Raw genomic sequence first — 26,603 nt, 5'->3', positions numbered from 1 at the left:
AAGCTGCACTCCGTTGGGATTTGCGGCCTTCTTGGCTGAAAAGCTTATCGCTCGTCTGTTTCGTCTCGCAGCTTTTCGTCCGACCGATTTTATCAGCAAAGCAGAGCACGACGGCTATCACTCCTGCATGGTTAATTCATCGTTTCACCGCCGCTCAAGTTTCGGACTTCGTCATCTTGCGGCGTGAAGTCTGCTACACGGCGGCGACACCATCGAGCTTCGCTTTGGTCGGCGCTATAAAACGGACGGTTAAGCTGCACTCCGTTGGGATTTGCGGCCTTCTTGGCTGAAAAGCTTATCGCTCGTCTGTTTCGTCTTGCAGCTTTTCGTCCGACCGATTTTATCAGCAAAGCAGAGCACGACGGCTATCACTCCTGCATGGTTAATTCATCGTTTCACTGCCGCTCAAGTTTCGGACTTCGTCATCTTGCGGCGTGAAGTCTGCTACACGGCGGTGACACCATCGAGCTTCGCTTTGGTCGGCGCTATAAAACGGACGGTTAAGCTGCACTCCGTTGGGATTTGCGGCCTTCTTGGCTGAAAAGCTTATCGCTCGTCTGTTTCGTCTTGCAGCTTTTCGTCCGCCCGATTTTATCAGCAAAGCAGAGCACGACGGCTATCACTCCTGCATGGTTAATTCATCGTTTCACCGCCGCTCAAGTTTCGGACTTCGTCATCTTGCGGCGTGAAGTCTGCTACACGGCGGCGACACCATCGAGCTTCGCTTTGGTCGGCGCTATAAAACGGACGGTTAAGCTGCACTCCGTTGGGATTTGCGGCCTTCTTGGCTGAAAAGCTTATCGCTCGTCTGTTTCGTCTCGCAGCTTTTCGTCCGACCGATTTTATCAGCAAAGCAGAGCACGACGGCTATCACTCCTGCATGGTTAATTCATCGTTTCACCGCCGCTCAAGTTTCGGACTTCGTCATCTTGCGGCGTGAAGTCTGCTACACGGCGGCGACACCATCGAGCTTCGCTTTGGTCGGCGCTATAAAACGGACGGTTAAGCTGCACTCCGTTGGGATTTGCGGCCTTCTTGGCTGAAAAGCTTATCGCTCGTCTGTTTCGTCTCGCAGCTTTTCGTCCGACCGATTTTATCAGCAAAGCAGAGCACGACGGCTATCACTCCTGCATTGTTAATTCATCGTTTCACCGCCGCTCAAGTTTCGGACTTCGTCATCTTGCGGCGTGAAGTCTGCTACACGGCGGCGACACCATCGAGCTTCGCTTTGGTCGGCGCTATAAAACGGACGGTTAAGCTGCACTGCGTTGGGATTTGCGGCCTTCTTGGCTGAAAAGCTTATCGCTCGTCTGTTTCGTCTTGCAGCTTTTCGTCCGCCCGATTTTATCAGCAAAGCAGAGCACGACGGCTATCACTCCTGCATGGTTATTTCATCGTTTCACCGCCGTTCAAGTTTCGGACTTCGTCATCTTGCGGCGTGAAGTCTGCTACACGGCGGCGACACCATCGAGCTTCGCTTTGGTCGGCGCTATGAAACGGACGGTTAAGCTGCACTCCGTTGGGATTTGCGGCCTTCTTGGCTGAAAAGCTTATCGCTCGTCTGTTTCGTCTTGCAGCTTTTCGTCCGCCCGATTTTATCAGCAAAGCAGAGCACGACGGCTATCACTCCTGCATGGTTAATTCATCGTTTCACCGCCGCTCAAGTTTCGGACTTCGTCATCTTGCGGCGTGAAGTCTGCTACACGGCGGCGACACCATCGAGCTTCGCTTTGGTCGGCGCTATAAAACGGACGGTTAAGCTGCACTCCGTTGGGATTTGCGGCCTTCTTGGCTGAAAAGCTTATCGCTCGTCTGTTTCGTCTTGCAGCTTTTCGTCCGCCCGATTTTATCAGCAAAGCAGAGCACGACGGCTATCACTCCTGCATGGTTAATTCATCGTTTCACCGCCGCTCAAGTTTCGGACTTCGTCATCTTGCGGCGTGAAGTCTGCTACACGGCGGCGACACCATCGAGCTTCGCTTTGGTCGGCGCTATAAAACGGACGGTTAAGCGGCACTCCGTTGGGATTTGCGGCCTTCTTGATGAAAAGCTTATCGCTCGTCTGTTTCGTCTCGCAGCTTTTCGTCCGACCGATTTTATCAGCAAAGCAGAGCACGACGGCTATCACTCCTGCATGGTTAATTCATCGTTTCACCGCCGCTCAAGTTTCGGACTTCGTCATCTTGCGGCGTGAAGTCTGCTACACGGCGGCGACACCATCGAGCTTCGCTTTGGTCGGCGCTATAAAACGGACGGTTAAGCTGCACTCCGTTGGGATTTGCGGCCTTCTTGGCTGAAAAGCTTATCGCTCGTCTGTTTCGTCTCGCAGCTTTTCGTCCGCCCGATTTTATCAGCAAAGCAGAGCACGACGGCTATCACTCCTGCATGGTTAATTCATCGTTTCACCGCCGCTCAAGTTTCGGATTTCGTCATCTTGCGGCGTGAAGTCTGCTACACGGCGGCGACACCATCGAGCTTCGCTTTGGTCGGCGCTATAAAACGGACGGTTAAGCTGCACTCCGTTGGGATTTGCGGCCTTCTTGGCTGAAAAGCTTATCGCTCGTCTGTTTCGTCTCGCAGCTTTTCGTCCGCCCGATTTTATCAGCAAAGCAGAGCACGACGGCTATCACTCCTGCATGGTTAATTCATCGTTTCACCGCCGCTCAAGTTTCGGACTTCGTCATCTTGCGGCGTGAAGTCTGCTACACGGCGGCGACAACATCGAGCTTCGCTTTGGTCGGCGCTATAAAACGGACGGTTAAGCTGCACTCCGTTGGGATTTGCGGCCTTCTTGGCTGAAAAGCTTATCGCTCGTCTGTTTCGTCTCACAGCTTTTTGTCCGACCGATTTTATCAGCAAAGCAGAGCACGACGGCTATCACTCCTGCATGGTTAATTCATCGTTTCACCGCCGCTCAAGTTTCAGACTTCGTCAACTTGCGGCGTGAAGTCTGCTACACGGCGGCGACACCATCGAGCTTCGCTTTGGTCGGCGCTATAAAACGGACGGTTAAGCTGCACTCCGTTGGGATTTGCGGCCTTCTTGGCTGAAAAGCTTATCGCTCGTCTGTTTCGTCTTGCAGCTTTTCGTCCGACCGATTTTATCAGCAAAGCAGAGCACGACGGCTATCACTCCTGCATGGTTAATTGATCGTTTCACTGCCGCTCAAGTTTCGGACTTCGTCATCTTGCGGCGTGAAGTCTGCTACACGGCGGCGACACCATCGAGCTTCGCTTTGGTCGGCGCTATAAAACGGACGGTTAAGCTGCATTGCACTCCGTTGGGATTTGCGGCCTTCTTGGCTGAAAAGCTTATCGCTCGTCTGTTTCGTCTTGCAGCTTTTCGTCCGACCGATTTTATCAGCAAAGCAGAGCACGACGGCTATCACTCCTGCATGGTTAATTCATCGTTTCACCGCCGCTCAAGTTTCGGACTTCGTCATCTTGCGGCGTGAAGTCTGCTACACGGCGGCGACACCATCGAGCTTCGCTTTGGTCGGCGCTATAAAACCGACGGTTATGCTGCACTCCGTTGGGATTTGCGGCCTTCTTGGCTGAAAAGCTTATCGCTCGTCTGTTTCGTCTTGCAGCTTTTCGTCCGACCGTTTTTATCAGCAAAGCAGACCACGACGGCTATCACTCCTGCATGGTTAATTCATCGTTTCACTGCCGCTCAAGTTTCGGACTTCGTCATCTTACGGCGTGAAGTCTGCTACACGGCGGCGACACCATCGAGCTTCGCTTTGGTCGGCGCTATAAAACGGACGGTTAAGCTGCACTCCGTTGGGATTTGCGGCCTTCTTGGCTGAAAAGCTTATCGCTCGTCTGTTTCGTCTTGCAGCTTTTCGTCCGACCGATTTTATCAGCAAAGCAGAGCACGACGGCTATCACTCCTGCATGGTTAATTCATCGTTTCACCGCCGCTCAAGTTTCGGACTTCGTCATCTTGCGGCGTGAAGTCTGCTACACGTCGGCGACACCATCGAGCTTCGCTTTGGTCGGCGCTATAAAACGGACGGTTAAGCTGCACTCCGTTGGGATTTGCGGCCTTCTTGGCTGAAAAGCTTATCGCTCGTCTGTTTCGTCTCGCAGCTTTTCGTCCGCCCGATTTCATCAGCAAAGCAGAGCACGACGGCTATCACTCCTGCATGGTTAATTGATCGTTTCACCGCCGCTCAAGTTTCGGACTTCGTCATCTTGCGGCGTGAAGTCTGCTACACGGCGGCGACACCATCGAGCTTCGCTTTGGTAGGCGCTATAAAACGGACGGTTAAGCTGCACTCCGTTGGGATTTGCGGCCTTTTTGGCTGAAAAGCTTATCGCTCGTCTGTTTCGTCTTGCAGCTTTTCGTCCGACCGATTTTATCAGCAAAGAAGAGCACGACGGCTATCACTCCTGCATGGTTAATTCATCGTTTCACCGCCGCTCAAGTTTCGGACTTCGTCATCTTGCGGCGTGAAGTCTGCTACACGGCGGCGACACCATCGAGCTTCGCTTTGGTCGGCGCTAGAAAACGGACGGTTAAGCTGCACTCCGTTGGGATTTGCGGCCTTCTTGGCTGAAAAGCTTATCGCTCGTCTGTTTCGTCTCGCAGCTTTTCGTCTCCCCGATTTTATCAGCAAAGCAGAGCACGACGGCTATCACTCCTGCATGGTTAATTCATCGTTTCACCGCCGCTCAAGTTTCGGACTTCGTCATCTTGCGGCGTGAAGTCTGCTACACGGCGGCGACACCATCGAGCTTCGCTTTGGTCGGCGCTATAAAACGGACGGTTAAGCTGCACTCCGTTGGGATTTGCGGCCTTCTTGGCTGAAAAGCTTATCGCTCGTCTGTTTCGTCTCGCAGCTTTTCGTCCGCCCGATTTTATCAGCAAAGCAGAGCACGACGGCTATCACTCCTGCATGGTTAATTCATCGTTTCACCGCCGCTCAAGTTTCGGACTTCGTCATCTTCCGGCGTGAAGTCTGCTACACGGCGGCGACACCATCGAGCTTCGCTTTGGTCGGCGCTAGAAAACGGACGGTTAAGCTGCACTCCGTTGGGATTTGCGGCCTTCTTGGCTGAAAAGCTTATCGCTCGTCTGTTTCGTCTCGCAGCTTTTCGTCTGCCCGATTTTATCAGCAAAGCAGAGCACGACGGCTATCACTCCTGCATGGTTAATTCATCGTTTCACCGCCGCTCAAGTTTCGGACTTCGTCATCTTCCGGCGTGAAGTCTGCTACACGGCGGCGACACCATCGAGCTTCGCTTTGGTCGGCGCTAGAAAACGGACGGTTAAGCTGCACTCCGTTCGGATTTGCGGCCTTCTTGGCTGAAAAGCTTATCGCTCGTCTGTTTCGTCTCGCAGCTTTTCGTCTGCCCGATTTTATCAGCAAAGCAGAGCACGACGGCTATCACTCCTGCATGGTTAATTCATCGTTTCACCGCCGCTCAAGTTTCGGACTTCGTCATCTTGCGGCGTGAAGTCTGCTACACGGCGGCGACACCATCGAGCTTCGCTTTGGTCGGCGCTAGAAAACGGACGGTTAAGCTGCACTCCGTTGGGATTTGCGGCCTTCTTGGCTGAAAAGCTTATCGCTCGTCTGTTTCGTCTCGCAGCTTTTCGTCTGCCCGATTTTATCAGCAAAGCAGAGCACGACGGCTATCACTCCTGCATGGTTAATTCATCGTTTCACCGCCGCTCAAGTTTCGGACTTCGTCATCTTGCGGCGTGAAGTCTGCTACACGGCGGCGACACCATCGAGCTTCGCTTTGGTCGGCGCTAGAAAACGGACGGTTAAGCTGCACTCCGTTGGGATTTGCGGCCTTCTTGGCTGAAAAGCTTATCGCTCGTCTGTTTCGTCTCGCAGCTTTTCGTCTGCCCGATTTTATCAGCAAAGCAGAGCACGACGGCTATCACTCCTGCATGGTTAATTCATCGTTTCACCGCCGCTCAAGTTTCGGACTTCGTCATCTTGCGGCGTGAAGTCTGCTACACGGCGGCGACACCATCGAGCTTCGCTTTGGTCGGCGCTAGAAAACGGACGGTTAAGCTGCACTCCGTTGGGATTTGCGGCCTTCTTGGCTGAAAAGCTTATCGCTCGTCTGTTTCGTCTCGCAGCTTTTCGTCTGCCCGATTTTATCAGCAAAGCAGAGCACGACGGCTATCACTCCTGCATGGTTAATTCATCGTTTCACCGCCGCTCAAGTTTCGGACTTCGTCATCTTGCGGCGTGAAGTCTGCTACACGGCGGCGACACCATCGAGCTTCGCTTTGGTCGGCGCTAGAAAACGGACGGTTAAGCTGCACTCCGTTGGGATTTGCGGCCTTCTTGGCTGAAAAGCTTATCGCTCGTCTGTTTCGTCTCGCAGCTTTTCGTCTCCCCGATTTTATCAGCAAAGCAGAGCACGACGGCTATCACTCCTGCATGGTTAATTCATCGTTTCACCGCCGCTCAAGTTTCGGACTTCGTCATCTTGCGGCGTGAAGTCTGCTACACGGCGGCGACACCATCGAGCTTCGCTTTGGTCGGCGCTATAAAACGGACGGTTAAGCTGCACTCCGTTGGGATTTGCGGCCTTCTTGGCTGAAAAGCTTATCGCTCGTCTGTTTCGTCTCGCAGCTTTTCGTCCGCCCGATTTTATCAGCAAAGCAGAGCACGACGGCTATCACTCCTGCATGGTTAATTCATCGTTTCACCGCCGCTCAAGTTTCGGACTTCGTCATCTTCCGGCGTGAAGTCTGCTACACGGCGGCGACACCATCGAGCTTCGCTTTGGTCGGCGCTAGAAAACGGACGGTTAAGCTGCACTCCGTTGGGATTTGCGGCCTTCTTGGCTGAAAAGCTTATCGCTCGTCTGTTTCGTCTCGCAGCTTTTCGTCTGCCCGATTTTATCAGCAAAGCAGAGCACGACGGCTATCACTCCTGCATGGTTAATTCATCGTTTCACCGCCGCTCAAGTTTCGGACTTCGTCATCTTCCGGCGTGAAGTCTGCTACACGGCGGCGACACCATCGAGCTTCGCTTTGGTCGGCGCTAGAAAACGGACGGTTAAGCTGCACTCCGTTGGGATTTGCGGCCTTCTTGGCTGAAAAGCTTATCGCTCGTCTTTTTCGTCTCGCAGCTTTTCGTCTGCCCGATTTTATCAGCAAAGCAGAGCACGACGGCTATCACTCCTGCATGGTTAATTCATCGTTTCACCGCCGCTCAAGTTTCGGACTTCGTCATCTTGCGGCGTGAAGTCTGCTACACGGCGGCGACACCATCGAGCTTCGCTTTGGTCGGCGCTAGAAAACGAACGGTTAAGCTGCACTCCGTTGGGATTTGCGGCCTTCTTGGCTGAAAAGCTTATCGCTCGTCTGTTTCGTCTCGCAGCTTTTCGTCTGCCCGATTTTATCAGCAAAGCAGAGCACGACGACTATCACTCCTGCATGGTTAATTCATCGTTTCACCGCCGCTCAAGTTTCGGACTTCGTCATCTTCCGGCGTGAAGTCTGCTACACGGCGGCGACACCATCGAGCTTCGCTTTGGTCGGCGCTAGAAAACGGACGGTTAAGCTGCACTCCGTTGGGATTTGCGGCCTTCTTGGCTGAAAAGCTTATCGCTCGTCTGTTTCGTCTCGCAGCTTTTCGTCTGCCCGATTTTATCAGCAAAGCAGAGCACGACGGCTATCACTCCTGCATGGTTAATTCATCGTTTCACCGCCGCTCAAGTTTCGGACTTCGTCATCTTGCGGCGTGAAGTCTGCTACACGGCGGCGACACCATCGAGCTTCGCTTTGGTCGGCGCTAGAAAACGGACGGTTAAGCTGCACTCCGTTGGGATTTGCGGCCTTCTTGGCTGAAAAGCTTATCGCTCGTCTGTTTCGTCTCGCAGCTTTTCGTCTGCCCGATTTTATCAGCAAAGCAGAGCACGACGGCTATCACTCCTGCATGGTTAATTCATCGTTTCACCGCCGCTCAAGTTTCGGACTTCGTCATCTTCCGGCGTGAAGTCTGCTACACGGCGGCGACACCATCGAGCTTCGCTTTGGTCGGCGCTAGAAAACGGACGGTTAAGCTGCACTCCGTTGGGATTTGCGGCCTTCTTGGCTGAAAAGCTTATCGCTCGTCTGTTTCGTCTCGCAGCTTTTCGTCTGCCCGATTTTATCAGCAAAGCAGAGCACGACGGCTATCACTCCTGCATGGTTAATTCATCGTTTCACCGCCGCTCAAGTTTCGGACTTCGTCATCTTCCGGCGTGAAGTCTGCTACACGGCGGCGACACCATCGAGCTTCGCTTTGGTCGGCGCTAGAAAACGGACGGTTAAGCTGCACTCCGTTGGGATTTGCGGCCTTCTTGGCTGAAAAGCTTATCGCTCGTCTGTTTCGTCTCGCAGCTTTTCGTCTGCCCGATTTTATCAGCAAAGCAGAGCACGACGGCTATCACTCCTGCATGGTTAATTCATCGTTTCACCGCCGCTCAAGTTTCGGACTTCGTCATCTTGCGGCGTGAAGTCTGCTACACGGCGGCGACACCATCGAGCTTCGCTTTGGTCGGCGCTAGAAAACGGACGGTTAAGCTGCACTCCGTTGGGATTTGCGGCCTTCTTGGCTGAAAAGCTTATCGCTCTCTGTTTCGTCTTGCAGCTTTTCGTCCGACCGATTTTATCAGCAAAGAAGAGCACGACGGCTATCACTCCTGCATGGTTAATTCATCGTTTCACCGCCGCTCAAGTTTCGGACTTCGTCATCTTGCGGCGTGAAGTCTGCTACACGGCGGCGACACCATCGAGCTTCGCTTTGGTAGGCGCTATAAAACGGACGGTTAAGCTGCACTCCGTTGGGATTTGCGGCCTTTTTGGCTGAAAAGCTTATCGCTCGTCTGTTTCGTCTTGCAGCTTTTCGTCCGACCGATTTTATCAGCAAAGAAGAGCACGACGGCTATCACTCCTGCATGGTTAATTCATCGTTTCACCGCCGCTCAAGTTTCGGACTTCGTCATCTTGCGGCGTGAAGTCTGCTACACGGCGGCGACACCATCGAGCTTCGCTTTGGTCGGCGCTAGAAAACGGACGGTTAAGCTGCACTCCGTTGGGATTTGCGGCCTTCTTGGCTGAAAAGCTTATCGCTCGTCTGTTTCGTCTCGCAGCTTTTCGTCTGCCCGATTTTATCAGCAAAGCAGAGCACGACGGCTATCACTCCTGCATGGTTAATTCATCGTTTCACCGCCGCTCAAGTTTCGGACTTCGTCATCTTGCGGCGTGAAGTCTGCTACACGGCGGCGACACCATCGAGCTTCGCTTTGGTCGGCGCTATAAAACGGACGGTTAAGCTGCACTCCGTTGGGATTTGCGGCCTTCTTGGCTGAAAAGCTTATCGCTCGTCTGTTTCGTCTCGCAGCTTTTCGTCCGCCCGATTTTATCAGCAAAGCAGAGCACGACGGCTATCACTCCTGCATGGTTAATTCATCGTTTCACCGCCGCTCAAGTTTCGGACTTCGTCATCTTCCGGCGTGAAGTCTGCTACACGGCGGCGACACCATCGAGCTTCGCTTTGGTCGGCGCTAGAAAACGGACGGTTAAGCTGCACTCCGTTGGGATTTGCGGCCTTCTTGGCTGAAAAGCTTATCGCTCGTCTGTTTCGTCTCGCAGCTTTTCGTCTGCCCGATTTTATCAGCAAAGCAGAGCACGACGGCTATCACTCCTGCATGGTTAATTCATCGTTTCACCGCCGCTCAAGTTTCGGACTTCGTCATCTTCCGGCGTGAAGTCTGCTACACGGCGGCGACACCATCGAGCTTCGCTTTGGTCGGCGCTAGAAAACGGACGGTTAAGCTGCACTCCGTTGGGATTTGCGGCCTTCTTGGCTGAAAAGCTTATCGCTCGTCTGTTTCGTCTCGCAGCTTTTCGTCTGCCCGATTTTATCAGCAAAGCAGAGCACGACGGCTATCACTCCTGCATGGTTAATTCATCGTTTCACCGCCGCTCAAGTTTCGGACTTCGTCATCTTCCGGCGTGAAGTCTGCTACACGGCGGCGACACCATCGAGCTTCGCTTTGGTCGGCGCTAGAAAACGGACGGTTAAGCTGCACTCCGTTGGGATTTGCGGCCTTCTTGGCTGAAAAGCTTATCGCTCGTCTGTTTCGTCTCGCAGCTTTTCGTCTGCCCGATTTTATCAGCAAAGCAGAGCACGACGGCTATCACTCCTGCATGGTTAATTCATCGTTTCACCGCCGCTCAAGTTTCGGACTTCGTCATCTTGCGGCGTGAAGTCTGCTACACGGCGGCGACACCATCGAGCTTCGCTTTGGTCGGCGCTAGAAAACGGACGGTTAAGCTGCACTCCGTTGGGATTTGCGGCCTTCTTGGCTGAAAAGCTTATCGCTCGTCTGTTTCGTCTCGCAGCTTTTCGTCTGCCCGATTTTATCAGCAAAGCAGAGCACGACGGCTATCACTCCTGCATGTTTAATTCATCGTTTCACCACCGCTCAAGTTTCGGACTTCGTCATCTTCCGGCGTGAAGTCTGCTACACGGCGGCGACACCATCGAGCTTCGCTTTGGTCGGCGCTATAAAACGGACGGTTAAGCTGCACTCCGTTGGGATTTGCGGCCTTCTTGGCTGAAAAGCTTATCGCTCGTCTGTTTCGTCTCGCAGCTTTTCGTCCGCCCGATTTTATCAGCAAAGCAGAGCACGACGGCTATCACTCCTGCATGGTTAATTCATCGTTTCACCGCCGCTCAAGTTTCGGACTTCGTCATCTTGCGGCGTGAAGTCTGCTACACGGCGGCGACACCATCGAGCTTCGCTTTGGTCGGCGCTATAAAACGGACGGTTAAGCTGCACTCCGTTGGGATTTGCGGCCTTCTTGGCTGAAAAGCTTATCGCTCGTCTGTTTCGTCTCGCAGCTTTTCGTCCGCACGATTTTATCAGCAAAGCAGAGCACGACGGCTATCACTCCTGCATGGTTAATTCATCGTTTCACCGCCGCTCAAGTTTCGGACTTCGTCATCTTCCGGCGTGAAGTCTGCTACACGGCGGCGACACCATCGAGCTTCGCTTTGGTCGGCGCTATAAAACGGACGGTTAAGCTGCACTCCGTTGGGATTTGCGGCCTTCTTGGCTGAAAAGCTTATCGCTCGTCTGTTTCGTCTAGCAGCTTTTCGTCTGCCCGATTTTATCAGCAAAGCAGAGCACGACGGCTATCACTCCTGCATGTTTAATTCATCGTTTCACCGCCGCTCAAGTTTCGGACTTCGTCATCTTCCGGCGTGAAGTCTGCTACACGGCGGCGACACCATCGAGCTTCGCTTTGGTCGGCGCTATAAAACGGACGGTTAAGCTGCACTCCGTTGGGATTTGCGGCCTTCTTGGCTGAAAAGCTTATCGCTCGTCTGTTTCGTCTCGCAGCTTTTCGTCCGCCCGATTTTATCAGCAAAGCAGAGCACGACGGCTATCACTCCTGCATGGTTAATTCATCGTTTCACCGCCGCTCAAGTTTCGGACTTCGTCATCTTGCGGCGTGAAGTCTGCTACACGGCGGCGACACCATCGAGCTTCGCTTTGGTCGGCGCTATAAAACGGACGGTTAAGCTGCACTCCGTTGGGATTTGCGGCCTTCTTGGCTGAAAAGCTTATCGCTCGTCTGTTTCGTCTCGCAGCTTTTCGTCCGCACGATTTTATCAGCAAAGCAGAGCACGACGGCTATCACTCCTGCATGGTTAATTCATCGTTTCACCGCCGCTCAAGTTTCGGACTTCGTCATCTTCCGGCGTGAAGTCTGCTACACGGCGGCGACACCATCGAGCTTCGCTTTGGTCGGCGCTATAAAACGGACGGTTAAGCTGCACTCCGTTGGGATTTGCGGCCTTCTTGGCTGAAAAGCTTATCGCTCGTCTGTTTCGTCTTGCAGCTTTTCGTCCGACCGATTTTATCAGCAAAGCAGAGCACGACGGCTATCACTCCTGCATGGTTAATTCATCGTTTCACCGCCGCTCAAGTTTCGGACTTCGTCATCTTCCGGCGTGAAGTCTGCTACACGGCGGCGACACCATCGAGCTTCGCTTTGGTCGGCGCTATAAAACGGACGGTTAAGCTGCACTCCGTTGGGATTTGCGGCCTTCTTGGCTGAAAAGCTTATCGCTCGTCTGTTTCGTCTCGCAGCTTTTCGTCCGCCCGATTTTATCAGCAAAGCAGAGCACGACGGCTATTTCTCCTGCATGGTTAATTCATCGTTTCACCGCCGCTCAAGTTTCGGACTTCGTCATCTTCCGGCGTGAAGTCTGCTACACGGCGGCGACACCATCGAGCTTCGCTTTGGTCGGCGCTATAAAACGGACGGTTAAGCTGCACTCCGTTGGGATTTGCGGCCTTCTTGGCTGAAAAGCTTATCGCTCGTCTGTTTCGTCTTGCAGCTTTTCGTCCGACCGATTTTATCAGCAAAGCAGAGCACGACGGCTATCACTCCTGCATGGTTAATTCATCGTTTCACCGCCGCTCAAGTTTCGGACTTCGTCATCTTCCGGCGTGAAGTCTGCTACACGGCGGCGACACCATCGAGCTTCGCTTTGGTCGGCGCTATAAAACGGACGGTTAAGCTGCACTCCGTTGGGATTTGCGGCCTTCTTGGCTGAAAAGCTTATCGCTCGTCTGTTTCGTCTCGCAGCTTTTAGTCCGACCGATTTTATCAGCAAAGCAGAGCACGACGGCTATCACTCCTGCATGGTTAATTCATCGTTTCACCGCCGCTCAAGTTTCGGACTTCGTCATCTTGCGGCGTGAAGTCTGCTACACGGCGGCGACACCATCGAGCTTCGCTTTGGTCGGCGCTATAAAACGGACGGTTAAGCTGCACTCCATTGGGATTTGCGGCCTTCTTGGCTGAAAAGCTTATCTCTTTTTTGTTTCGTCTTGCAGCTTTTCGTCCGACCGATTTTATCAGCAAAGCAGAGCACGACGGCTATCACTCCTGCATGGTTAATTCATCGTTTCACCGCAGCTCAAGTTTCGGACTTCGTCTTCTTGCGGCGTGAAGTCTGCTACACGGCGGCGACACCATCGAGCTTCGCTTTGGTCGGCGCTATGAAACGGACGGTTAAGCTGCACTCCGTTGGGATTTGCGGCCTTCTTGGCTGAAAAGCTTATCGCTCGTCTGTTTCGTCTCGCAGCTTTTCGTCTGCCCGATTTTATCAGCAAAGCAGAGCACGACGGCTATCACTCCTGCATGGTTAATTCATCGTTTCACCGCCGCTCAAGTTTCGGACTTCGTCATCTTGCGGCGTGAAGTCTGCTACACGGCGGCGACACCATCGAGCTTCGCTTTGGTCGGCGCTATAAAACGGACGGTTAAGCTGCACTCCGTTGGGATTTGCGGCCTTCTTGGCTGAAAAGCTTATCGCTCGTCTGTTTCGTCTCGCAGCTTTTCGTCCGCCCGATTTTATCAGCAAAGCAGAGCACGACGGCTATCACTCCTGCATGGTTAATTCATCGTTTCACCGCCGCTCAAGTTTCGGACTTCGTCATCTTCCGGCGTGAAGTCTGCTACACGGCGGCGACACCATCGAGCTTCGCTTTGGTCGGCGCTAGAAAACGGACGGTTAAGCTGCACTCCGTTGGGATTTGCGGCCTTCTTGGCTGAAAAACTTATCGCTCGTCTGTTTCGTCTCGCAGCTTTTCGTCTGCCCGATTTTATCAGCAAAGCAGAGCACGACGGCTATCACTCCTGCATGGTTAATTCATCGTTTCACCGCCGCTCAAGTTTCGGACTTCGTCATCTTCCGGCGTGAAGTCTGCTACACGGCGGCGAAGCCATCGAGCTTCGCTTTGGTCGGCGCTAGAAAACGGACGGTTAAGCTGCACTCCGTTGGGATTTGCGGCCTTCTTGGCTGAAAAGCTTATCGCTCGTCTGTTTCGTCTCGCAGCTTTTCGTCTGCCCGATTTTATCAGCAAAGCAGAGCACGACGGCTATCACTCCTGCATGGTTAATTCATCGTTTCACCGCCGCTCAAGTTTCGGACTTCGTCATCTTGCGGCGTGAAGTCTGCTACACGGCGGCGACACCATCGAGCTTCGCTTTGGTCGGCGCTAGAAAACGGACGGTTAAGCTGCACTCCGTTGGGATTTGCGGCCTTCTTGGCTGAAAAGCTTATCGCTCGTCTGTTTCGTCTCGCAGCTTTTCGTCTGCCCGATTTTATCAGCAAAGCAGAGCACGACGGCTATCACTCCTGCATGGTTAATTCATCGTTTCACCGCCGCTCAAGTTTCGGACTTCGTCATCTTCCGGCGTGAAGTCTGCTACACGGCGGCGACACCATCGAGCTTCGCTTTGGTCGGCGCTAGAAAACGGACGGTTAAGCTGCACTCCGTTGGGATTTGCGGCCTTCTTGGCTGAAAAGCTTATCGCTCGTCTGTTTCGTCTCGCAGCTTTTCGTCTGCCCGATTTTATCAGCAAAGCAGAGCACGACGGCTATCACTCCTGCATGGTTAATTCATCGTTTCACCGCCGCTCAAGTTTCGGACTTCGTCATCTTGCGGCGTGAAGTCTGCTACACGGCGGCGACACCATCGAGCTTCGCTTTGGTCGGCGCTAGAAAACGGACGGTTAAGCTGCACTCCGTTGGGATTTGCGGCCTTCTTGGCTGAAAAGCTTATCGCTCGTCTGTTTCGTCTCGCAGCTTTTCGTCTGCCCGATTTTATCAGCAAAGCAGAGCACGACGGCTATCACTCCTGCATGGTTAATTCATCGTTTCACCGCCGCTCAAGTTTCGGACTTCGTCATCTTCCGGCGTGAAGTCTGCTACACGGCGGCGACACCATCGAGCTTCGCTTTGGTCGGCGCTATAAAACGGACGGTTAAGCTGCACTCCGTTGGGATTTGCGGCCTTCTTGGCTGAAAAGATTATCGCTCGTCTGTTTCGTCTCGCAGCTTTTCGTCCGCCCGATTTTATCAGCAAAGCAGAGCACGACGGCTATCACTCCTGCATGGTTAATTCATCGTTTCACCGCCGCTCAAGTTTCGGACTTCGTCATCTTCCGGCGTGAAGTCTGCTACACGGCGGCGACACCATCGAGCTTCGCTTTGGTCGGCGCTATAAAACGGACGGTTAAGCTGCACTCCGTTGGGATTTGCGGCCTTCTTGGCTGAAAAGCTTATCGCTCGTCTGTTTCGTCTCGCAGCTTTTAGTCCGACCGATTTTATCAGCAAAGCAGAGCACGACGGCTATCACTCCTGCATGGTTAATTCATCGTTTCACCGCCGCTCAAGTTTCGGACTTCGTCATCTTGCGGCGTGAAGTCTGCTACACGGCGGCGACACCATCGAGCTTCGCTTTGGTCGGCGCTATAAAACGGACGGTTAAGCTGCACTCCATTGGGATTTGCGGCCTTCTTGGCTGAAAAGCTTATCTCTTTTTTGTTTCGTCTTGCAGCTTTTCGTCCGACCGATTTTATCAGCAAAGCAGAGCACGACGGCTATCACTCCTGCATGGTTAATTCATCGTTTCACCGCAGCTCAAGTTTCGGACTTCGTCTTCTTGCGGCGTGAAGTCTGCTACACGGCGGCGACACCATCGAGCTTCGCTTTGGTCGGCGCTATGAAACGGACGGTTAAGCTGCACTCCGTTGGGATTTGCGGCCTTCTTGGCTGAAAAGCTTATCGCTCGTCTGTTTCGTCTCGCAGCTTTTCGTCTGCCCGATTTTATCAGCAAAGCAGAGCACGACGGCTATCACTCCTGCATGGTTAATTCATCGTTTCACCGCCGCTCAAGTTTCGGACTTCGTCATCTTGCGGCGTGAAGTCTGCTACACGGCGGCGACACCATCGAGCTTCGCTTTGGTCGGCGCTATAAAACGGACGGTTAAGCTGCACTCCGTTGGGATTTGCGGCCTTCTTGGCTGAAAAGCTTATCGCTCGTCTGTTTCGTCTCGCAGCTTTTCGTCCGCCCGATTTTATCAGCAAAGCAGAGCACGACGGCTATCACTCCTCCATGGTTAATTCATCGTTTCACCGCCGCTCAAGTTTCGGACTTCGTCATCTTGCGGCGTGAAGTCTGCTACACGGCGGCGACACCATCGAGCTTCGCTTTGGTCGGCGCTAGAAAACGGACGGTTAAGCTGCACTCCGTTGGGATTTGCGGCCTTCTTGGCTGAAAAACTTATCGCTCGTCTGTTTCGTCTCGCAGCTTTTCGTCTGCCCGATTTTATCAGCAAAGCAGAGCACGACGGCTATCACTCCTGCATGGTTAATTCATCGTTTCACCGCCGCTCAAGTTTCGGACTTCGTCATCTTCCGGCGTGAAGTCTGCTACACGGCGGCGACACCATCGAGCTTCGCTTTGGTCGGCGCTAGAAAACGGACGGTTAAGCTGCACTCCGTTGGGATTTGCGGCCTTCTTGGCTGAAAAGCTTATCGCTCGTCTGTTTCGTCTCACAGCTTTTCGTCTGCCCGATTTTATCAGCAAAGCAGAGCACGACGGCTATCACTCCTGCATGGTTAATTCATCGTTTCACCGCCGCTCAAGTTTCGGACTTCGTCATCTTGCGGCGTGAAGTCTGCTACACGGCGGCGACACCATCGAGCTTCGCTTTGGTCGGCGCTAGAAAACGGACGGTTAAGCTGCACTCCGTTGGGATTTGCGGCCTTCTTGGCTGAAAAGCTTATCGCTCGTCTGTTTCGTCTCGCAGCTTTTCGTCTGCCCGATTTTATCAGCAAAGCAGAGCACGACGGCTATCACTCCTGCATGGTTAATTCATCGTTTCACCGCCGCTCAAGTTTCGGACTTCGTCATCTTGCGGCGTGAAGTCTGCTACACGGCGGCGACACCATCGAGCTTCGCTTTGGTCGGCGCTATAAAACGGACGGTTAAGCTGCACTCCGTTGGGATTTGCGGCCTTCTTGGCTGAAAAGATTATCGCTCGTCTGTTTCGTCTCGCAGCTTTTCGTCCGCCCGATTTTATCAGCAAAGCAGAGCACGACGGCTATCACTCCTGCATGGTTAATTCATCGTTTCACCGCCGCTCAAGTTTCGGACTTCGTCATCTTGCGGCGTGAAGTCTGCTACACGGCGGCGACACCATCGAGCTTCGCTTTGGTCGGCGCTATAAAACGGACGGTTAAGCTGCACTCCGTTGGGATTTGCGGCCTTCTTGGCTGAAAAGCTTATCGCTCGTCTGTTTCGTCTCGCAGCTTTTCGTCCGCCCGATTTTATCAGCAAAGCAGAGCACGACGGCTATCACTCCTGCATGGTTAATTCATCGTTTCACCGCCGCTCAAGTTTCGGACTTCGTCATCTTCCGGCGTGAAGTCTGCTACACGGCGGCGACACCATCGAGCTTCGCTTTGGTCGGCGCTATAAAACGGACGGTTAAGCTGCACTCCGTTGGGATTTGCGGCCTTCTTGGCTGAAAAGCTTATCGCTCGTCTGTTTCGTCTTGCAGCTTTTCGTCCAACCGATTTTATCAGCAAAGCAGAGCACGACGGCTATCACTCCTGCATGGTTAATTCATCGTTTCACCGCCGCTCAAGTTTCGGACTTCGTCATCTTGCGGCGTGAAGTCTGCTACACGGCGGCGACACCATCGAGCTTCGCTTTGGTCGGCGCTATAAAACGGACGGTTAAGCTGCACTCCGTTGGGATTTGCGGCCTTCTTGGCTGAAAAGCTTATCGCTCGTCTGTTTCGTCTCGCAGCTTTTCGTCCGCCCGATTTTATCAGCAAAGCAGAGCACGACGGCTATCACTCCTGCATGGTTAATTCATCGTTTCACCGCCGCTCAAGTTTCGGACTTCGTCATCTTCCGGCGTGAAGTCTGCTACACGGCGGCGACACCATCGAGCTTCGCTTTGGTCGGCGCTAGAAAACGGACGGTTAAGCTGCACTCCGTTGGGATTTGCGGCCTTCTTGGCTGAAAAGCTTATCGCTCGTCTGTTTCGTCTCGCAGCTTTTCGTCTGCCCGATTTTATCAGCAAAGCAGAGCACGACGGCTATCACTCCTGCATGGTTAATTCATCGTTTCACCGCCGCTCAAGTTTCGGACTTCGTCATCTTCCGGCGTGAAGTCTGCTACACGGCGGCGACACCATCGAGCTTCGCTTTGGTCGGCGCTATAAAACGGACGGTTAAGCTGCACTCCGTTGGGATTTGCGGCCTTCTTGGCTGAAAAGCTTATCGCTCGTCTGTTTCGTCTTGCAGCTTTTCGTCCAACCGATTTTATCAGCAAAGCAGAGCACGACGGCTATCACTCCTGCATGGTTAATTCATCGTTTCACCGCCGCTCAAGTTTCGGACTTCGTCATCTTCCGGCGTGAAGTCTGCTACACGGCGGCGACACCATCGAGCTTCGCTTTGGTCGGCGCTATAAAACGGACGGTTAAGCTGCACTCCGTTGGGATTTGCGGCCTTCTTGGCTGAAAAGCTTATCGCTCGTCTGTTTCGTCTCGCAGCTTTTCGTCCGCCCGATTTTATCAGCAAAGCAGAGCACGACGGCTATTTCTCCTGCATGGTTAATTCATCGTTTCACCGCCGCTCAAGTTTCGGACTTCGTCATCTTCCGGCGTGAAGTCTGCTACACGGCGGCGACACCATCGAGCTTCGCTTTGGTCGGCGCTATAAAACGGACGGTTAAGCTGCACTCCGTTGGGATTTGCGGCCTTCTTGGCTGAAAAGCTTATCGCTCGTCTGTTTCGTCTTGCAGCTTTTCGTCCGACCGATTTTATCAGCAAAGCAGAGCACGACGGCTATCACTCCTGCATGGTTAATTCATCGTTTCACCGCCGCTCAAGTTTCGGACTTCGTCATCTTCCGGCGTGAAGTCTGCTACACGGCGGCGACACCATCGAGCTTCGCTTTGGTCGGCGCTATAAAACGGACGGTTAAGCTGCACTCCGTTGGGATTTGCGGCCTTCTTGGCTGAAAAGCTTATCGCTCGTCTGTTTCGTCTCGCAGCTTTTAGTCCGACCGATTTTATCAGCAAAGCAGAGCACGACGGCTATCACTCCTGCATGGTTAATTCATCGTTTCACCGCCGCTCAAGTTTCGGACTTCGTCATCTTGCGGCGTGAAGTCTGCTACACGGCGGCGACACCATCGAGCTTCGCTTTGGTCGGCGCTATAAAACGGACGGTTAAACTGCACTCCATTGGGATTTGCGGCCTTCTTGGCTGAAAAGCTTATCTCTTTTTTGTTTCGTCTTGCAGCTTTTCGTCCGACCGATTTTATCAGCAAAGCAGAGCACGACGGCTATCACTCCTGCATGGTTAATTCATCGTTTCACCGCAGCTCAAGTTTCGGACTTCGTCTTCTTGCGGCGTGAAGTCTGCTACACGGCGGCGACACCATCGAGCTTCGCTTTGGTCGGCGCTATGAAACGGACGGTTAAGCTGCACTCCGTTGGGATTTGCGGCCTTCTTGGCTGAAAAGCTTATCGCTCGTCTGTTTCGTCTCGCAGCTTTTCGTCCGACCGATTTTATCAGCAAAGCAGAGCACGACGGCTATCACTCCTGCATGGTTAATTCATCGTTTCACCGCCGCTCAAGTTTCGGACTTCGTCATCTTGCGGCGTGAAGTCTGCTACACGGCGGCGACACCATCGAGCTTCGCTTTGGTCGGCGCTATAAAACGGACGGTTAAGCTGCACTCCGTTGGGATTTCCGGCCTTCTTGGCTGAAAAGCTTATCTCTCGTCTGTTTCGTCTTGCAGCTTTTCGTCCGACCGATTTTATCAGCAAAGCAGAGCACGACGGCTATCACTCCTGCATGGTTAATTCATCGTTTCACCGCCGCTCAAGTTTCGGACTTCGTCATCTTGCGGCGTGAAGTCTGCTACACGGCGGCGACACCATCGAGCTTCGCTTTGGTCGGCGCTATAAAACGGACGGTTAAGCTGCACTCCGTTGGGATTGGCGGCCTTCTTGGCTGAAAAGCTTATCGCTCGTCTGTTTCGTCTCGCAGCTTTTCGTCCGCCCGATTTTATCAGCAAAGCAGAGTACGACGGCTATCACTCCTGCATGGTTAATTCATCGTTTCACCGCCGCTCAAGTTTCGGACTTCGTCATCTTCCGGCGTGAAGTCTGCTACACGGCGGCGACACCATCGAGCTTCGCTTTGGTCGGCGCTATAAAACGGACGGTTAAGCTGCACTCCGTTGGGATTTGCGGCCTTCTTGGCTGAAAAGCTTATCGCTCGTCTGTTTCGTCTTGCAGCTTTTCGTCCGACCGATTTTATCAGCAAAGCAGAGCACGACGGCTATCACTCCTGCATGGTTAATTCATCGTTTCACCGCCGCTCAAGTTTCGGACTTCGTCATCTTCCGGCGTGAAGTCTGCTACACGGCGGCGACACCATCGAGCTTCGCTTTGGTCGGCGCTATAAAACGGACGGTTAAGCTGCACTCCGTTGGGATTTGCGGCCTTCTTGGCTGAAAAGCTTATCGCTCGTCTGTTTCGTCTCGCAGCTTTTCGTCCGGCGATTTTATCAGCAAAGCAGAGCACGACGGCTATCACTCCTGCATGGTTAATTCATCGTTTCACCGCCGCTCAAGTTTCGGACTTCGTCATCTTCCGGCGTGAAGTCTGCTACACGGCGGCGACACCATCGAGCTTCGCTTTGGTCGGCGCTATAAAACGGACGGTTAAGCTGCACTCCGTTGGGATTTGCGGCCTTCTTGGCTGAAAAGCTTATCGCTCGTCTGTTTCGTCTTGCAGCTTTTCGTCCGACCGATTTTATCAGCAAAGCAGAGCACGACGGCTATCACTCCTGCATGGTTAATTCATCGTTTCACCGCCGCTCAAGTTTCGGACTTCGTCATCTTCCGGCGTGAAGTCTGCTACACGGCGGCGACACCATCGAGCTTCGCTTTGGTCGGCGCTATAAAACGGACGGTTAAGCTGCACTCCGTTGGGATTTGCGGCCTTCTTGGCTGAAAAGCTTATCGCTCGTCTGTTTCGTCTCGCAGCTTTTCGTCCGCCCGATTTTATCAGCAAAGCAGAGCACGACGGCTATTACTCCTGCATGGTTAATTCATCGTTTCACCGCCGCTCAAGTTTCGGACTTCGTCATCTTCCGGCGTGAAGTCTGCTACACGGCGGCGACACCATCGAGCTTCGCTTTGGTCGGTGCTATAAAACGGACGGTTAAGCTGCACTCCGTTGGGATTTGCGGCCTTCTTGGCTGAAAAGCTTATCGCTCGTCTGTTTCGTCTTGCAGCTTTTCGTCCGACCGATTTTATCAGCAAAGCAGAGCACGACGGCTATCACTCCTGCATGGTTAATTCATCGTTTCACCGCCGCTCAAGTTTCGGACTTCGTCATCTTCCGGCGTGAAGTCTGCTACACGGCGGCGACACCATCGAGCTTCGCTTTGGTCGGCGCTATAAAACGGACGGTTAAGCTGCACTCCGTTGGGATTGGCGGCCTTCTTGGCTGAAAAGCTTATCGCTCGTCTGTTTCGTCTTGCAGCTTTTCGTCCGACCGATTTTATCAGCAAAGCAGAGCACGACGGCTATCACTCCTGCATGGTTAATTCATCGTTTCACCGCCGCTCAAGTTTCGGACTTCGTCATCTTCCGGCGTGAAGTCTGCTACACGGCGGCGACACCATCGAGCTTCGCTTTGGTCGGCGCTATAAAACGGACGGTTAAGCTGCACTCCGTTGGGATTTGCGGCCTTCTTGGCTGAAAAGCTTATCGCTCGTTTGTTTCGTCTCGCAGCTTTTCGTCCGCCCGATTTTATCAGCAAAGCAGAGCACGACGGCTATCACTCCTGCATGGTTAATTCATCGTTTCACCGCCGCTCAAGTTTCGGACTTCGTCATCTTGCGGCGTGAAGTCTGCTACACGGCGGCGACACCATCGAGCTTCGCTTTGGTCGGCGCTATAAAACGGACGGTTAAGCTGCACTCCGTTGGGATTTGCGGCCTTCTTGGCTGAAAAGCTTATCTCTTTTTTGTTTCGTCTTGCAGCTTTTCGTCCGACCGATTTTATCAGCAAAGCAGAGCACGACGGCTATCACTCCTGCATGGTTAATTCATCGTTTCACCGCAGCTCAAGTTTCGGACTTCGTCTTCTTGCGGCGTGAAGTCTGCTACACGGCGGCGACACCATCGAGCTTCGCTTTGGTCGGCGCTATAAAACGGACGGTTAAGCTGCACTCCGTTGGGATTTGCGGCCTTCTTGGCTGAAAAGCTTATCGCTCGTCTGTTTCGTCTCGCAGCTTTTCGTCCGACCGATTTTATCAGCAAAGCAGAGCACGACGGCTATCACTCCTGCATGGTTAATTCATCGTTTCACCGCCGCTCAAGTTTCGGACTTCGTCATCTTGCGGCGTGAAGTCTGCTACACGGCGGCGACACCATCGAGCTTCGCTTTGGTCGGCGCTATAAAACGGACGGTTAAGCTGCACTCCGTTGGGATTGGCGGCCTTCTTGGCTGAAAAGCTTATCGCTCGTCTGTTTCGTCTCGCAGCTTTTCGTCCGCCCGATTTTATCAGCAAAGCAGAGCACGACGGCTATCACTCCTGCATGGTTATTTCATAGTTTCACCGCCGCTCAAGTTTCGGACTTCGTCATCTTCCGGCGTGAAGTCTGCTACACGGCGGCGACACCATCGAGCTTCGCTTTGGTCGGCGCTATAAAACGGACGGTTAAGCTGCACTCCGTTGGGATTTGCGGCCTTCTTGGCTGAAAAGCTTATCGCTCGTCTGTTTCGTCTTGCAGCTTTTCGTCCGACCGATTTTATCAGCAAAGCAGAGCACGACGGCTATCACTCCTGCATGGTTAATTCATCGTTTCACCGCCGCTCAAGTTTCGGACTTCGTCATCTTCCGGCGTGAAGTCTGCTACACGGCGGCGACACCATCGAGCTTCGCTTTGGTCGGCGCTATAAAACGGACGGTTAAGCTGCACTCCGTTGGGATTTGCGGCCTTCTTGGCTGAAAAGCTTATCGCTCGTCTGTTTCGTCTCGCAGCTTTTCGTCCGGCGATTTTATCAGCAAAGCAGAGCACGACGGCTATCACTCCTGCATGGTTAATTCATCGTTTCACCGCCGCTCAAGTTTCGGACTTCGTCATCTTCCGGCGTGAAGTCTGCTACACGGCGGCGACACCATCGAGCTTCGCTTTGGTCGGCGCTATAAAACGGACGGTTAAGCTGCACTCCGTTAGGATTTCCGGCCTTCTTGGCTGAAAAGCTTATCGCTCGTCTGTTTCGTCTCGCAGCTTTTCGTCCGCCCGATTTTATCAGCAAAGCAGAACACGACGGCTATCACTCCTGCATGGTTAATTCATCGTTTCACCGCCGCTCAAGTTTCGGACTTCGTCATCTTCCGGCGTGAAGTCTGCTACACGGCGGCGACACCATCGAGCTTCGCTTTGGTCGGCGCTATAAAACGGACGGTTAAGCTGCACTCCGTTGGGATTTGCGGCCTTCTTGGCTGAAAAGCTTATCGATCGTCTGTTTCGTCTTGCAGCCTTTCGTCCGACCGATTTTATCAGCAAAGCAGAGCACGACGGCTATCACTCCTGCATGGTTAATTCATCGTTTCACCGCCGCTCAAGTTTCGGACTTCGTCATCTTGCGGCGTGAAGTCTGCTACACGGCGGCGACACCATCGAGCTTCGCTTTGGTCGGCGCTATAAAACGGACGGTTAAGCTGCACTCCGTTGGGATTTGCGGCCTTCTTGGCTGAAAAGCTTATCTCTTTTTTGTTTCGTCTTGCAGCTTTTCGTCCGACCGATTTTATCAGCAAAGCAGAGCACGACGGCTATCACTCCTGCATGGTTAATTCATCGTTTCACCGCAGCTCAAGTTTCGGACTTCGTCTTCTTGCGGCGTGAAGTCTGCTACACGGCGGCGACACCATCGAGCTTCGCTTTGGTCGGCGCTATAAAACGGACGGTTAAGCTGCACTCCGTTGGGATTTGCGGCCTTCTTGGCTGAAAAGCTTATCGCTCGTCTGTTTCGTCTCGCAGCTTTTCGTCCGACCGATTTTATCAGCAAAGCAGAGCACGACGGCTATCACTTCTGCATGGTTAATTCATCGTTTCACCGCCGCTCAAGTTTCGGACTTCGTCATCTTCCGGCGTGAAGTCTGCTACACGGCGGCGACACCATCGAGCTTCGCTTTGGTCGGCGCTATAAAACGGACGGTTAAGCTGCACTCCGTTGGGATTTGCGGCCTTCTTGGCTGAAAAGCTTATCGCTCGTCTGTTTCGTCTTGCAGCTTTTCGTCCGACCGATTTTATCAGCAAAGCAGAGCACGACGGCTATCACTCCTGCATGGTTAATTCATCGTTTCACCGCCGCTCAAGTTTCGGACTTCGTCATCTTCCGGCGTGAAGTCTGCTACACGGCGGCGACACCATCGAGCTTCGCTTTGGTCGGCGCTATAAAACGGACGGTTAAGCTGCACTCCGTTGGGATTTGCGGCCTTCTTGGCTGAAAAGCTTATCGCTCGTCTGTTTCGTCTCGCAGCTTTTCGTCCGCCCGATTTTATCAGCAAAGCAGAGCACGACGGCTATTACTCCTGCATGGTTAATTCATCGTTTCACCGCCGCTCAAGTTTCGGACTTCGTCATCTTCCGGCGTGAAGTCTGCTACACGGCGGCGACACCATCGAGCTTCGCTTTGGTCGGCGCTATAAAACGGACGGTTAAGCTGCACTCCGTTGGGATTTGCGGCCTTCTTGGCTGAAAAGCTTATCGCTCGTCTGTTTCGTCTTGCAGCTTTTCGTCCGACCGATTTTATCAGCAAAGCAGAGCACGACGGCTATCACTCCTGCATGGTTAATTCATCGTTTCACCGCCGCTCAAGTTTCGGACTTCGTCATCTTCCGGCGTGAAGTCTGCTACACGGCGGCGACACCATCGAGCTTCGCTTTGGTCGGCGCTATAAAACGGACGGTTAAGCTGCACTCCGTTGGGATTTGCGGCCTTCTTGGCTGAAAAGCTTATCGCTCGTCTGTTTCGTCTCGCAGCTTTTCGTCCGACCGATTTTATCAGCAAAGCAGAGCACGACGGCTATCACTCCTGCATGGTTAATTCATCGTTTCACCGCCGCTCAAGTTTCGGACTTCGTCATCTTGCGGCGTGAAGTCTGCTACACGGCGGCGACACCATCGAGCTTCGCTTTGGTCGGCGCTATAAAACGGACGGTTAAGCTGCACTCCGTTGGGATTTGCGGCCTTCTTGGCTGAAAAGCTTATCTCTTTTTTGTTTCGCCTTGCAGCTTTTCGTCCGACCGATTTTATCAGCAAAGCAGAGCACGACGGCTATCACTCCTGCATGGTTAATTCATCGTTTCACCGCCGCTCAAGTTTCGGACTTCGTCATCTTGCGGCGTGAAGTCTGCTACACGGCGGCGACACCATCGAGCTTCGCTTTGGTCGGCGCTATAAAACGGACGGTTAAGCTGCACTCCGTTGGGATTTGCGGCCTTCTTGGCTGAAAAGCTTATCTCTTTTTTGTTTCGTCTTGCAGCTTTTCGTCCGACCGATTTTATCAGCAAAGCAGAGCACGACGGCTATCACTCCTGCATGGTTAATTCATCGTTTCACCGCAGCTCAAGTTTCGGACTTCGTCTTCTTGCGGCGTGAAGTCTGCTACACGGCGGCGACACCATCGAGCTTCGCTTTGGTCGGCGCTATAAAACGGACGGTTAAGCTGCACTCCGTTGGGATTTGCGGCCTTCGTGGCTGAAAAGCTTATCGCTCGTCTGTTTCGTCTCGCAGCTTTTCGTCCGACCGATTTTATCAGCAAAGCAGAGCACGACGGCTATCACTCCTGCATGGTTAATTCATCGTTTCACCGCCGCTCAAGTTTCGGACTTCGTCATCTTGCGGCGTGAAGTCTGCTACACGGCGGCGACACCATCGAGCTTCGCTTTGGTCGGCGCTATAAAACGGACGGTTAAGCTGCACTCCGTTGGGATTTCCGGCCTTCTTGGCTGAAAAGCTTATCTCTCATCTGTTTCGTCTTGCAGCTTTTCGTCCGACCGATTTTATCAGCAAAGCAGAGCACGACGGCTATCACTCCTGCATGGTTAATTCATCGTTTCACCGCCGCTCAAGTTTCGGACTTCGTCATCTTGCGGCGTGAAGTCTGCTACACGGCGGCGACACCATCGAGCTTCGCTTTGGTCGGCGCTATAAAACGGACGGTTAAGCTGCACTCCGTTGGGATTGGCGGCCTTCTTGGCTGAAAAGCTTATCGCTCGTCTGTTTCGTCTCGCAGCTTTTCGTCCGCCCGATTTTATCAGCAAAGCAGAGCACGACGGCTATCACTCCTGCATGGTTAATTCATCGTTTCACCGCCGCTCAAGTTTCGGACTTCGTCATCTTCCGGCGTGAAGTCTGCTACCCGGCGGCGACACCATCGAGCTTCGCTTTGGTCGGCGCTATAAAACGGACGGTTAAGCTGCACTCCGTTTGGATTTGCGGCCTTCTTGGCTGAAAAGCTTATCGCTCGTCTGTTTCGTCTTGCAGCTTTTCGTCCGACCGATTTTATCAGCAAAGCAGAGCACGACGGCTATCACTCCTGCATGGTTAATTCATCGTTTCACCGCCGCTCAAGTTTCGGACTTCGTCATCTTCCGGCGTGAAGTCTGCTACACGGCGGCGACACCATCGAGCTTCGCTTTGGTCGGCGCTATAAAACGGAC

This window comes from Ixodes scapularis, unplaced genomic scaffold, assembly GCF_016920785.2.
Source record: "Ixodes scapularis isolate PalLabHiFi unplaced genomic scaffold, ASM1692078v2 ptg000324l_1___fragment_3__unscaffolded, whole genome shotgun sequence".
Classification (NCBI taxonomy): domain Eukaryota; kingdom Metazoa; phylum Arthropoda; class Arachnida; order Ixodida; family Ixodidae; genus Ixodes; species Ixodes scapularis.
Note: the sequence above shows the minus strand (reverse complement) of the source record.